The sequence below is a fragment of the Balaenoptera borealis genome (assembly GCF_965194805.1).
Source record: "Balaenoptera borealis genome assembly, chromosome: 7".
Taxonomy (NCBI): domain Eukaryota; kingdom Metazoa; phylum Chordata; class Mammalia; order Artiodactyla; family Balaenopteridae; genus Balaenoptera; species Balaenoptera borealis.
Window position 1 is genome coordinate 61,639,143 of NC_138864.1, and position 15,046 is coordinate 61,654,188.

At 35.6% G+C, this 15,046-nt stretch overlaps 1 protein-coding gene across 1 annotated transcript in view; it reads left to right on the top strand.

Annotated features, from left to right (window-relative positions):
• DGKB (diacylglycerol kinase beta) overlaps window positions 1–15,046 on the top strand; it is a 943,764-nt gene that overhangs the window by 56,455 nt on the left and 872,263 nt on the right. The window contains exon 5 of the mRNA XM_082398294.1: window positions 14,188–14,270. The gene's annotated coding sequence lies outside the window, so the exon portion shown is untranslated. The remainder of the gene's footprint in view (window positions 1–14,187; window positions 14,271–15,046) is intronic.

Genomic DNA, 15,046 nt, shown 5'->3' on the forward strand with positions numbered 1-15,046 from the left:
AGCCCTCAGCTCCTCTCCTCCTCCCATCCTGGAGGGCCCCTCCCACGGGCCTCTCCTGCTTTTCCAGGCCTCCCTCCTACGCCCCCAGGACCAACACGGCCTGGAGGGAGCCTCTGAGAGTGTAGGACCTGGCCTGGGCCAAGAGTCGGGCACACTTCCCCAGGTGATTGGGCAGGGGAAACACTGGGCATGCTCCTCCCATCCAAGCCCCCAGGGTCCCTCCAGGAGTGGGAACCCATCCCCCCTCTCAGCCACCCCTCAGGGGCACTGGTCCTGTCTGGCCTCCACTTCTCCTCCCCCCTCAGCCCCTGCACATCCTACCAGTTCGCTTGGGGGTTCCTCTCATCCCCTTAGGCATCGAGGCCTCCCACCAGCGTCCGGCAGCCGCCCTAGTTGTGGGGAGACATGAACTCCATGTCTTCCCACACTGCCATCTTGACTCCGCATACCCTCATATGGTTTTGACTGAGATTAGAGGTTGGTGTTTCCTAAGTTTCTGTTGGAAAATTCACTTTAAGAAAGATACACATGAAAGAGTACCTTTAGATAAAAGGTGCAATAGAAGAGTGTGCCTTTTAACCAGTGTCTTACTTTTAGCCTCAGCCATTTATTGAGATAGCATTTAATATATGCCTGGCATGTTGAAGGCATATAGTACACATTATTTGAACAAATGAACGCATCTATCCTACAGTGGGTGTGAAAAAATTACATTTACCCCAAAGGAGAGATTAAAATGAGTTTTATTAAAAACATACCTATAAACCATTAGCCAGACTTATCAAGAAAAAAAGGGAGGAGACTCAAATCAATAGAATTAGAAATGAAAAAGGAGAAGTAACAACTGACACTGAAGAAATATAAAGGATCATGAGAGATTACTACAAGCAACTATATGGAAATAAAATGGACAACCTGGAAGAAATGGACAAATTCTTAGACATGCACAACCTTCCAAAACTGAACCAGGAAGAAATAGAAAATATGAACAGACCAATCACAAGCACTGAAATTGAAACTGTGATTAAAAATCTTTCAACAAACAAAAGCCCAGGACAAGATGGCTTCATAGGCAAATTCTATCAAACATTTAGAGAAGAGCTAATACCTATCCTTCTCAAACTCTTCCAAAATATAGCAGAGGGAGGAACACTCCCAAACTAATTCTACGAGGCCACCATCACTGTGATACCAAAACCAGACAAAGATGTCACAAAGAAAGAAAACTATAGGCCACTATCACTGATGAACGTAGATGTAAAAATCCTCAACAAAATACTAGCAAACAGAATCCAACAGCACATTAAAAGGATCATACACTATGATCAAGTGGGATTTATCCCAGAAATGCAAGGATTCTTCAATATATGCAAATCAATCAACGTGATACACCATATTAACAAATTGAAGGATAAAAACCATATGACAATCTCAATAGATGCAGAGAAAGCTTTCGACAAAATTCAACACCCATTTATGATAAAAACCCTTCAGAAAGTAGGCATAGAGGGAACTTTCCTCAATATAATAAAGGCCATATATGACAAACCCACAGCCAACATCATCCTCAATGGTGAAAAACTGAAACCATTTCCACTAAGATCAGGAAGAAGACAAGGTTGCTCACTCTCTCCACCGTTATTCAACATAGTTTTGGAAGTTTTAGCCACAGCAATCAGAGAAGAAAAAGAAATAAAAGGAATCCAAATCGGAAAAGAAGAAGTAAAGCTGTCACTGTTTGCAGATGACATGATACTATACATAGAGAATCCTAAAGATGCTTCCAGAAAACTACTAGAGCTAATCAATGAATTGGGTAGAGTAGCAGGATACAAAATTAATGCACAGAAATCTCTCGCATTCCTATACACTAATGATGAAAAATCTGAAAGTGAAATTAAGAAAACACTCCCATTTACCATTGCAACAAAAAGAATAAAATACCTAGGAATAAACCTACCTAAGGAGACAAAAGATGTGTATGCAGAAAATTATAAGACACTGATGAAAGAAACTAAAGATGATACAGATAGATGGAGAGATATACCATGTTCTTGGATTGGAAGAATCAACATTGTGAAAATGACTCTACTACCCAAAGCAATCTACAGATTCAATGCAATCCCTATCAAACTACCACTGGCATTTTTCACAGAACTAGAACAAAAAATTTCACAATTTGTATGGAAACACAAAAGACCCTGAATAGCCAAAGCAATCTTGAGAAAGAAAAATGGAGCTGGAGGAATCAGGCTCCCTGACTTCAGACTATACTAGAAAGCTACAATCATCAAGACAGTATGGTACTGGCACAAAAACAGAAATATAGATCAATGGAACAGGATAGAAAGCCCAGAGATAAACCCATGCATATATGGTCACCTTATCTTTGATAAAGGAAGCAAGAATATACATTGGAGAAAAGACAGCCTCTTCAATAAGTGGTGCTGGGAAAACTGGACAGCTACATGTAAAATAAGGAAATTAGAACACTCCCTAACACCATACACAAAAATAAACTCAAAATGGATTAAAGACCTAAATGGAAGGCAAGACACTATCAAACTCTTAGAGGAAAACATAGGCAGAACACTCTATGACATAAATCACAGCAAGATCCTTTTTGACCCACCTCCTAGAGAAATGGAAATAAAAACAAAAATAAACAAATGGGACCTCATGAAACTTAAAAGCTTTTGCACAGCAAAGGAAAACATAAACAAGACAAAAAGACAACCCTCAGAATGGGAGAAATTTTTTGCAAATGAAGCAACTGACAAAGGATTAATCTCCAAAATTTACAAGCAGCTCATGCAGCTCAATATCAAAAAAACAAACAACCCAATCCAAAAATGGGCAGAAGACCTAAATAGACATTTCTCCAAAGAAAGTATACAGATTGCCAACAAACACGTGAAAGAATGCTCAACATCATTAATCATTAGAGGAATGCAAATCAAAACTACAATGAGATATCATCTCACACGGGTCAGAATGGCCATCATCAAAAAATCTACAAACAATAAATGCTGGAGAGGGTGTGGAGGAAAGGGAACACTCTTGCACTGTTGGTGGGAATGTAAATTGATACAGCCACTATGGAGAACAGTATGGAGGTTCCTTAAAAAACTAAAAATAGAACTACCATATCACCCAGCAATCCCACTACTGGACATATACCCTGAGAAAGCCATAATTCAAAAAGAGTCATGTACCAAAATGTTCATTGCAGCTCTATTTACAATAGCCAGGACATGGAAGCAACCTAAGTGTCCATCAACAGATGAATGGATAAAGAAGATGTGGCACATACATACAATGGAATATTACTCAGCCATAAAAAAGAATGAAACTGAGTTATTTGTAGTGAGGTGGATGGACCTAGAGACTCATACAGAGTGAAGTAGTCAGAAGGAGAAAAACAAATACCGTATGCTAACACATATATATGGAATAAAAAAAAAAAAAAGGTCAGAAGAACCTAGGGCCAAGACGGGAATATAGATGCAGACCTACTAGAGAATGGACTTGAGCATACGGGGAGGGGGAAGGGTAAGCTGGGACAAAGTGAGACAGTGGCATGGACATATATACACTACCAAACGTAAAATAGATAGCTAGTGGGAAGCAGCCGCATAGCACAGGGAGATCAGCTCGGTGCTTTGTGACCACCTAAAGGGGTGGGATAGGGAGGGTGGGAGGGAGGGAGATGCAAGAGGGAAGAGATATGGGGACATATGTATATGTATAAATGATTCACTTTGTTATAAAGCAGAAACTAACACACTGTTGTAAAGCAATTATACTCCAATAAAGATACTAAAAAATAATAATAATAAAATTTAAGAAAAAAACAATCAAAAAACATACCTAAAGCAGAGGTATGTTTGCAGGTATGGCTTCGATGTGATCAAGTAACCTCAAAATCCTTTTTGGAAAGAAATAGGTTATTTATAATTTTTAAGAAACAGAATAATCATGTTTAGCAAGATTACATCTCCAAAAATGTAGTTTTTAGGCCTAGAAAATATTGATGCCCAGCCCTTGTTTTAAGATAAAATTTTGTTCTCCCCCCGCCCCAAATTCTTAAAGCCAATTATTTAAATTCATGTGAATATTCAAGAGATATCTCTGGCATATAGGACTTAAGAGAATGGAGGTACTTTCTTTTTTTTTTTTTTTTTGGCTGCATTGAGTCTTTGTTGCTGTGCGTGGGCTTTCTCTAGTTGTGGCGAGTGGGGGCTACTCTTCGTTGCAGTGTGCAGGCTTCTCATTGAAGTGGCTTCTCTTGTTGTGGAGCGCGGGCTCTCGGTGCATGGGCTTCAGTAGTTGTGCTGCATGGGCTTCAGTTGTTGTAGCTCACGGGCTCTAGAGCCCAGGCTCAGTAGTTGTGGCTCACGGGCTCTAGAGCGCAGGCTCAGTAGTTGTGGCTCACGGGCTCTAGAGCACAGGCTCAGTAGTTGTGGCACGTGGGCTTAGTTGCTCCACGGCATGTGGGATCTTCCCCGATCAGGGATCGAACCCCTTTCGCCTGCATTGGCAGGGGTGATTCTTAACCACTGCACCACCAGGGAAGCCCTGGATATATTTTTTTAAAGTAAAAAGTAATTTCACAGCTATCAAAAGATTAGAAATCCTAGATAAAGTGAAGTTAATACCAAAAGTAATAAGCTTTTCTGCTTGTATGTCCAATATGTTTAAATTGATTCAGGTAGTATGTAAGACCCTCTTTACAGCAATCTAAATCAAGAAACTTTCCATCTTGATGAGCCCATCTTTACAAATGGCCTCAGGTTTTCAACCTCCCACTCCAGACCTTTCTAATACATGCTAATAATGTGCAATACTATTATATCGTATCCTAGATACATAACGTCATGTTGTGTTCATTCACATGAAACACGAACCCGTATTTTGATTAGATATTCATCAACTACTTTAATGTGTACTTTTAAATGAAATCAGTAATCTACTTGGAAGAGAGAGATAAATATATGTCATGATTTATGAGTAGTAAAATGATACCTTGACTACAAAACAATTGCATCCTGATACTGACATGATGAAAATTGCCACTAACAGCAGAAAAACAAGGTTATAGTATTATTAGAAAAAAAAAGTCGATGTTACCCAAAATGCCAAGAGAAAAGGCAAGAAAGTATTCCACTACTTTGAGTCAAACACTGATAATACCTGAAGTATTTACATCAGCTTTCCAGTAATAAGCAAAGTTGCTTATCCATGGCTTTCAATAAAATACGCAATTAAAAACCATGCAGGGTTTAATTTATTTGGCCTAAAGTGCAATAACGTTTTTGGCCTTCTTTTTAAGGTGGAGCTAGTTTAAGTAGATAGCTCATTTAGGCTGAAAAGTAAATATAAAAAGTAGAACATACTAGATGTCTTAAGAGAATAACAGAGTTCTCTGAGGATCCTAAGGAAATTACATAATTGCAATTACATAATTGGAATAGGAATTGAAAAGTTTTTGTTCTTGTTTTCAGCATGAGTTTAAGAGTTGTGTGTCTTACTGGTAATGTTTCGACCAGTTAAGTTGGTGGAATGAGAGCATTGCAACCTAAAGAAACAGTGAAGAATGCCGTAGATTTAAGAGGGGGGTCAGATCAGAAAAGAGGAGGAAGTTAGACTCGAAGATTGTGTGTGTGTATGTGTGTGTGTGTTCATGTGTGCATGCAATGGAAATTCAAATAGTAATGTATATTGAAGCAAATAGGAGGAAAGCAGGAGAAAAACACTGATAGGTAAGTCTTAGTTTGAGAGAGTAAATGAATTTCCCCCTCTGTCTTTGGAAGATCAACTCCAAAATAATGTAGCGGTACACTAGACAAAGGAGAAAATAGAGAACATAAATTGGGAGCTGATGCATATTAGTGGCTTCAGAAGGAATTGGGATTGGATGTGTAAGTCACGGAGAATGTTACATCTGTAGATTTTTGTAATAATTTGATGTAGTTTGTTGGAGACAATAAGATCAAGGATAACAAGAAGTCTTTACAAAAAGAATGCTGAAAAAAATAGCATTCATTTCCCATCCATGTATGTTTCAGCTATGCCTAAGGCACCGTGCAAGGACTAGAGGTATGAGATATACATAATGTATAGTCTCTCGACTATGAAGCATAATGTTTACTTAGGAAGATGGACAGTTAACTACAAGACAATGACGTGAATGAGAGAGGTACGAACGAGGTGCTTTGGAAACACAGAAGCACGCATGTATACTGGGGGAACATGGAGAGCTTCCCAGAGGAAAAGATAGCAGGTTTTCTTCAGGTGAAGATGAGATTGTGGCTGGATGGAATTTTATGTTAAGCAGTGCTTGCACTTCTGAAACACCTGGAATATAGTGTTTTTAATAGTGTCTTTAATAGATGGATTATGTGAGATGAGTCAGGTGAGACACATAATGATCAAACCGTCAAAACTTGTATATTCAAGAGGTGGGTTTTGCTACTGATATATTTTAAGTAGGGGAGAGACATGATCAGTTTTCATTAAAAATTACTTTCAAAGAGTGATAAGTTTGAAAACTGGAAGGCTAATAGGAATGTGTGATATCAGCCAAAGGTCAGCAGCTAGAGATTGGATTAAGACAGAGGAAGTGTGAACAGAGAGGTAGGAATAGATTCAAAATGATGATTATGATAATGATGATGGTGCTGATGATAGTGATGCTGATGAGGGTGGTGATGCAGTTTCTGCTGCTCTTGCTGATGATGATTACAGATAACACTTTAAGTACTTATTATTTGATCTGTTCGGTGGCAGATTTATTACATAAATCATATCACATAATCCTATGACAGCCATATAAGGTTAGACCTATTTTTATCTTCATTTGAAAAAAAAAGAGGAAATTAATCTTTACAAAGTTTGAGTAACTTGTTCAAGATTTTAGAAACACTAAAAATTAGAGATGGCTTTTTAACCAGGCAACCTAAAGCCGCTGCTTTAGGGTCACTTTATTATTTCATGTCTCAGCAAACACTTAGGAGTTAAAATGGTGAACTGGATGGTAGGGGATAAGTTGAATTAGGGAAGAATCTAGGATTTCTCCCAATATTGTAACTTAGGTAAATAGGGTAATGATAGTCCCATTTATTGAGGCAGAATGTTGGTAAAAATACCAGATTTGCTCAACTATTATTAGTTTGGGGAAGAACTGTTTAGTAAGATCTAAGCTGAAAATAAATTTGGATTTTTCTGTCTACAGAGATAACCAAATCACACATTTTCTAAAGAGAGACTGTAGGGTGAAGAAAAATATTTTGCAGATGTGCATAATAGGACCAGGAACTGACCATTACTGTATTGACAATATATTTTTTGGGTTTTCCTAGTCTTCCTTTTTTTCAGTGACACGTGATTTTTTCTTATTCTGTTGGTAATTTAATTTATTTTAAAAATAATCTGAAGGAATTTAACTCAACATTGCTTTGTGAGTAGCTTTACTAGTAGCTGCAGTGTTAAGAACGAAATTGTTATCCAAATCCCTGAGACCTATATGTCTTCAAAGAACACATATTTGAAGAATAACTTCCCCAGTATAATGATGATAACGCCTTCTCATCCTGCAGTTCCACCTGAAATAAAAGATCCCTGCCCCTTCTCATCTAATGTCGATGCTCATCCCTGCTTTTGTACTGACATGCTGTAATAAGGGTGCCATCTCTAATTTTTACATCTTTACTAGCTTTCATGTGTGAGGAGGTGGACTGATAATTATAACTCTATTGCTTCTTTCATGGCATCAATTTTCATGTTAAAAAAGAAAAAAAACTGAGAACATCCCTTGAAAAGTACCTCAAGTACATGCAATTTTTTCCTTGTAACAAATTTATACATTATGATGATTTTTATTATTAAAATTTTTGATGATCAATCTATAAAAGAAGAAAGCCAGTGCTTTATCAGGTAATCTTTCCATCATGCTAAAAACCTAAAGAGACTGATAATTAAGATTCAAGACTTGCACAGGAAAACCAATAATTCCGAAGTTTTACTTGAATGGCTTCTTGCATTATCAGGAACACCTTTTTGGCAGTGTAGCTAAAGAACTGTGCATCCCTGCAAGCTTGATAATGACATTCTGTCACCATGGAGCACACAGGGTGAACCACCTGGGGGGAAAGATAATGTCTTATCCTAAATGGACAGCTAATGAGATACTTAAAAGCACAGCCAGCGAAATGTGTTACTGGAACAAGGTCTATACAAATTTGCTTGAGTCCTCCGGTTCATTGATTTGTTTATGGAGATGTCTTAGATTAATATATCCTTTACTGCTGTTGCCGAGTATACATTGAAGACATATTGAACACATCTTATTTGGTGAGAGTTCCCAGAGGGAGTATCCGAATTAGCAGCCTCCATCAATAATATCTGAGGGTATCCTGCTTGAGTTTCAAAAAAAATTAATTGTATCGTAATTGCTTCACTGATGTTTTTATGTTGCAGCCAATTCTGAATGTCAGTAATTTACCCTGAAGAAACAAACAAAACCACATGTCCTTAACATGGTCATGACTGTCCATCTCATTTATGTGTAATTTAGCTGTGTCTAAACAAAGTAAATGAAGAATTAAGCAATTAAGGAGGGAATTTGTTTTCCACCAGCCAGACTGGATTACCACATTGATTCTCCACTTCCATTTCCTATGAGTATAAGTGAAAACACAAATTAAAAGTGAAGCGCATATTATACAATTTGTAATCTTGCATTTGAGAAGAAAGCTGATTAAGATAGAGTAGGCAATGATATTAACACTCCTAGAGGAGAATAAGTACAGCTCAACATACGTACATGTCCTTTAAATGAGGAACTGTGAGAAAACAGATATTTTCAATAAAATTTTTCACGTAAGTATTCGGATGTAGATTTACCAGAATCCCACAAAAACATTGAAAAATCGAGTTAACTACAGAGTCTGTGAAACGAGTCTAAAATGAAAAAATATAAAAATCAGTAGGAACGCAACAAACACATTTAAATATACTACAATGCTCATATACCTAACTAGTTAGTAAAAGAGAACATTTACTGTATTCACCACATCATATATATTTCAGTGTAGTAGAAAATTATTAATGGCAGAACAGATGAAAATTTCAGTGACTCACATTTTCTTCAACATATCACCTTATAGTTTAACTATCACAGTGATATACCTTTGGCCAGGTGGCTAAAAATTGTAATGATTTGCAGTTTATAGCTGGAAATTACAGAATATAATAATATAAACATTTAGAATTATTTAGAGATTATAATCTCTACTACAGATTTAATTAACGTACATTGATGATGAAAATTGGACACTTAGTTACACTTACTAAAAGTACGACTGTGTACACACCTATCATTCTGTATCTCGTTTCACCTTTGGGATCTCTGTGTTCTTCTTACTGTTCAGTTTACTTTACAAAGTGTTTGCGCCAATTCACACTCTCATTTTTATCATGCAGGACACAGTGGATTATGCTGACTTTAAAAAAATGCCCAAATCTCAGATTAAAACTAGGTTTATTTCTCATTCACTTTGCATTTCTTTGGTGGGTTACTGAGGCTTTTCCTCTAGCTCTCCTCACTACAGGCCCAGGCTAGTAGGGAAGTGGCCAGCATCTAACCCATGCTTTGACAAATCACAGCCCACAGGCCACATACAACATGCTGTCTGTTTTTGTAAATACACTTTTATTGAGATTCAGCCATACCCATCTATTTACATATTCTTTCTGGCTAATTTTAACTAAAACAGCACAGTAAAATACTTGCATCAGAGACCCTAAAGCCTGCCAAGCCTAAAATATTTGCTATGTGACCCTTTTCGGAAAGTTTATTGACCCCAATCTGGTACATTTTTTTTGGCTGAATGTGGTAAATGGAAAGAAATTGGGTCTGGTGAGCCATTCTCTGGCTCTTAAAGTTTAATTCCTAAATTGATTGAATTTCATCACATTTTATCTTTTAAGCAAGGGATCATATGTTCTATTTACCTTGACTTATTCTCAGTTTAGCAGTATCTGCCTATTAATTTTATACTGTAAGGACAGCTAAACTGAGGATAAAAAAGTTGGATCACGTTATTTTTCCCCTGGAATATTTCAGTCTTTAGTCTTTTGTCTCATGATATTGGATACTGATGAGAAGTCTTAGACTAGTCTGATTTTCTCTCTCCCACTCCCCACAACCTCTCTCCCTCTTACTTTTGTGTGCAGTGAGCTGAAAAATTATTTTCTTATCTTGAAAATAACAGCATTTTAACCAGGGTGTGTCTCAGTATGTAATTTTTCCTCAATAATCCAATCAGTTTTTTTTAGTAACACCACATGCCTTTTCAATATACTTATTTAATTCTTCCTTCATTGGAAAAATGTTATTCTGTCATAGCCTTTAATAATTTTTTTCTATTCCATGTGTTGGGTGGTCTACCAAAGAGCGACAAATTATCCTGATATTTGATAATCTTTGTCCTCCTTACCCACTATATACTTTCTAGTTATCTTAATTAGTTCTTTTTCCACTATTTGGCATTCACTGTAATTTTTAAGTCCTTTCTCTGGGCCATTTTATTTCAGCCGTTTTTATTCACTTTCTTGTCTCAGGCTCATTGCTTTTGTAGTATTGTTGGCTTGGTTCATGATTTTGTTCCTGTAAGTCTAAAATCCTCCTATTCATTTAATTTTGCACTTTAATCATCTCATGTTTAGTATCTCATTTCATTAAAAGTATGCTGTCTTTAAATTCTTCTATGGAAACAACCATAACATTAGTAGGGTTATTTTTGTGTGTCTGGGTTTTGTTGAATCTCAAAATTGACTATTTCATCACTCTGTGGTCTTTAGTTTACCTTCATAGAGTGTTGTGCGTAGATGTCATTCTGCCTCTTTTCTCCTTTCACTCATTTCTAACACGAACAATTTTATTAATGTTTTGTTTTCCTGATATGGTATGGTTAAATTCTCCTTAACTCTCTTTACTACATTATCTAAGACTTGTTTGTACCTAACATTTTATCTGAGAGATATAAATTGTATGTTCTCTTTGGTGTTCCAAGAGACTGAGCATGTGCCAGCATTTGTGTAGGGGAAGGTGGGAGTGGGTTAGGGTCAAAAGTGCTAAGTTAGAACTATGTATTCAGTTTGGGAACTGGCACGTTTTCAGGAGTTCTGTTACAGGGCTTACACCACCTGGTTGGAATATGTTCTATCCTTTTTTGAGATATTTTTGAGCTTGGAATTTTCCCCCAGTGCATTTGGATCCTTTTGCTTCTGGAAAACACACAACCCAGATATCCTCGTCAATTAATTTTGTTAGTTTTTGAGTTAGGAAATTCCAGGATCAGCCAGTCTTTACTCTGCCACATTAGTTAGGATGTTAAAAACTATTTACAAATGTCTTAGTTTTGTCAATTTTAGAAATGCCTCAAATTATTTTTGGAGGAAAGCAATATATAAATAATAAATGATAGAAATGTTAGCCCTGTATAGCTGGTTCTCTCGTATAAAACCTCTATCAATAGTTTGAGTGTGGCTTCACGTTATGCCAACAAAATATTTTGAATGAAATTTAAACAAAGCCTCTTAAACAGATTTCTAACATAACTTTTTTTCTTTTATAATCCATTACATTGCTTGATATGAAAATGGCAAGAGTATTAGCTGGCAAGGTGATACATAATTACTCTTGAGAGTACAAAATGGAATCAAATAGACGGGTTCAAACTTGGTTGTTTCTGACCAACAGAATGACTTTGGGTGAACTACTTTACCTCTCTGATCTCTAGTTTCCTCTTACATTATCCATATCATTGGTTTGTTGTGACTTCAACTGTAGGTGAAGTACCTGGTATAGTCTGTCATAGAATATCCTCAATGAATAGTAGTTATTACCGTTAGTTAATAATTTACAGTTTTATTCCATTTAATAAAAGCATAAAATGACAACTATACTGTGGCTTTGCCATAAATGTAAAAACACATAGATTTATATAAATGTTGTAGCTACATCTTGCCACAGTAAGATATGAAGAATAATTTTTGAAAAATTTGAAGACCTGGAAAGCAAGTGTATAAAAATTTTTCCATATGTTTTCTTAGTATAATAGAACTGAAATAGTTCAAATAAATCTCATCTATATTAGAGGGTAAACGATTCTTTAATTATTTAATTTTCAGTTATTTTAAAATAACTTGATTCTCATTTATTGTGATTCTTTCCCATTTGGAATAGTAATTTCAGTTAAAAATCTCATAACAATTTTATATACATTTGAATTATTTAGAAAACTGAAATGTTAACAAAATGTCTTTTGGAGTCACATGTTTTCCAGCTTTTCTTCTTTGGTAGTCAGTTCTCTCATATCTTCTTTGGTGAGGGAAACCTCAATTTGTGACTTATGAATGAACAAGTGAAGTACATGAATTGATAAATGTAAATTAAATTAACTGAGTTTATTGACTGCTGATCTTTTCAAAACCCTCAACATCTAACAAAGAAAATAATTTAAAAAAAGCCCCACATGTTTGGATAGAGCAGCCTTCTGCCAAAACAAAACAGTAATGGTTAATAATGTTACATTTTTCTTAGTGCATTTTTTAGTTTCCTACAGGATAATCAGAGAAAAGACAGTTTTTCAAATACTGGTTATGGGTGATTCATGTTTTCTTCCTTAGATTTATTTGTTACTTCTACATTTTAAAAAATCAATAGAAAATATTTTAAAAATCAAAAGCAAAGTTAATTTAAAACTTTTTATGGGAAAAGTACACTTAAAAATCAGAACATTTGATTTACAGAAACCTTTGATTTTACAGAGAAAAAACGTTTTATAAACAAACCCCACCTAATTACGTTATTTCAATGTTCATAAGAATTATGTTTGTTTATTCATTTATTGCTTTATTTTGAATTTTTACCTTTTTTTTATATATTGACTTTCCACTTGTATATACATCAACAAATCCACTTGAATTCTTACAATATACACCTAGTGATCTGCTAAATCAAACTCAGAAGGACAACCCCTATGAAATTTTGGTCGATTTTGTTGAACTTTAATTACCTTTTTAGTATGGCCATGGCCCTCTAGGCCTGTGACCTTTAATCTGTTGTGTAAAACAGGAATACTACTTTACCTTCATATTTACAATTTCCTGTAAATTTTTTCCTGAAAATAACTTATTTCTGCCTAATAATGCAGTCATAGGCTTTGTTCATTATAAAGTGTTATTCATCATTTTATTGAGGAACTTATTTTCAGGATTCTAATAAATCATTGTTTCTGTACAGAAAAGTTTTATAGGCGGTTCTTAATCCATTAGTGCAGATTTTTCAAGGTGCATAACTTAAATCCATAAGTGCAGATTTCACAAAGCAAGACAACCTGTCTTTAACCCTCTGAGAAATGCTTCCAAGTGACAATAGTCCACCCTTTGGTATTATTTTGCCAATGTGTATCACTTGTCTTGAAGCACTAGGTTCTACTAAGGATGTGCTATCTGTGGCAGGTTGACCTTTCACAGGGCAGTTGAGCTTCTTTAAAAATGCAATCACTAAATAAAATAAAATAAAATAAAATAAAAATAAAAATGCAATCACTATATATTAAGCAGTATAAATAAAGAGATAATAAATCAGCATACCTGCTGATCTAGAGAGTCTTCAGATTTTTTCATTACCTCTGTCTTTGTCTTTTCCCCCACTTTCAGAAACTGTAACATATTAAATGCATTCCATGATGGAGAGGTTAGAAGCAGCGTTCTCATAGCAATTACCCATTGACTTTAGACTTTGACACTAAGGGTAGAACTGAGCCCAACTTATGGGACTAAATGCAACCTTTCATATTGCATATGTTCAACAAAACATAACCCAAAATACAAAATAAACAAACCCAAAATATATCATCAGAAAACTGACATATAGTAATCCATTTTTTAGATCCAAGAGCCATTGCCCTTTGAAGGATCAAGTAATCACTGTTTTTCCCATTCTTTGTCTCCCTCATAGGACAATTATGGTGTCGTACTTGGAAAAACCAGAACCCTCTCTAAAATGGCTTATGGCATTTAATAATATAAACCTCCATTTTCATTGCTTGCATAAATCTAATGATTTTTTTTCTCTTGAGCAAAGAGACTTTAATGCCTTCCTGGTGTGTTTTGCAGAGCACTGGATCAACATCACACATGGAATATATTTGTAAAGAGACAGACAGAATTATGTCATACCCAGAAGGGATAATAATCAGGTAACAAGCCTGCATTTGCTGCATTAATCATATTTTTGTGACAAAGAGAATTAAGAATAGAGTTGGTTATTATACTCAAGTTGACCTTATTCTCAGTGTCCAGTTTTAGTGTGGCAAATCTGTTGCCCTGTGTCACTGATAAAGTAAGGCTAATAATGCTTAATACCTCCTCATTGGCTTAGGGCTTTGCTTTGGAAAGTAAAATTTCACATTTCGCATGTTACTTGAAAATTTTTATGCTATTCATGTGCTAATGGCTCTCCTGGCAAAGAAAACTAAGGCGTACTCTCTTATGATGATTTGAAGAAGATTTTAAGTGAATAAGTGCATTAATATTTTAAGTCAATTGCGCTTCATATTTAAATCATAGGATTTAGGGTTATTAGCATTAAGAAAAATTAAAATGTAGATCTTAGGGGTATTAGGATTGAGGGAAGTGATAAAACGGAATTTTAAGGAGAAATCTGGTTTTAGGTAAGATAATGTTACACCTGGTAAAAGATAATTTAGTAAATTTTTTGGGTACAATTTAGCATTCAATTGCAAATGAGAGTGACTGGAAATGTCATGGTTTATTAATAAGCTTTTGGGATAAATTTGGTGGAGTAAACGTATAAAACAGGGTGATTGCAATACTCGTCAACAAACTGTCAGTTGAACTAGAGTTATAAGCACTGAACTAATAAGATATTAATCATATTTGTTAATCTAAAGTCATATAATAGTGATGCTCATAATTGATAAAACTCAAAAGCATTTGAAAAGCCATGGATGAA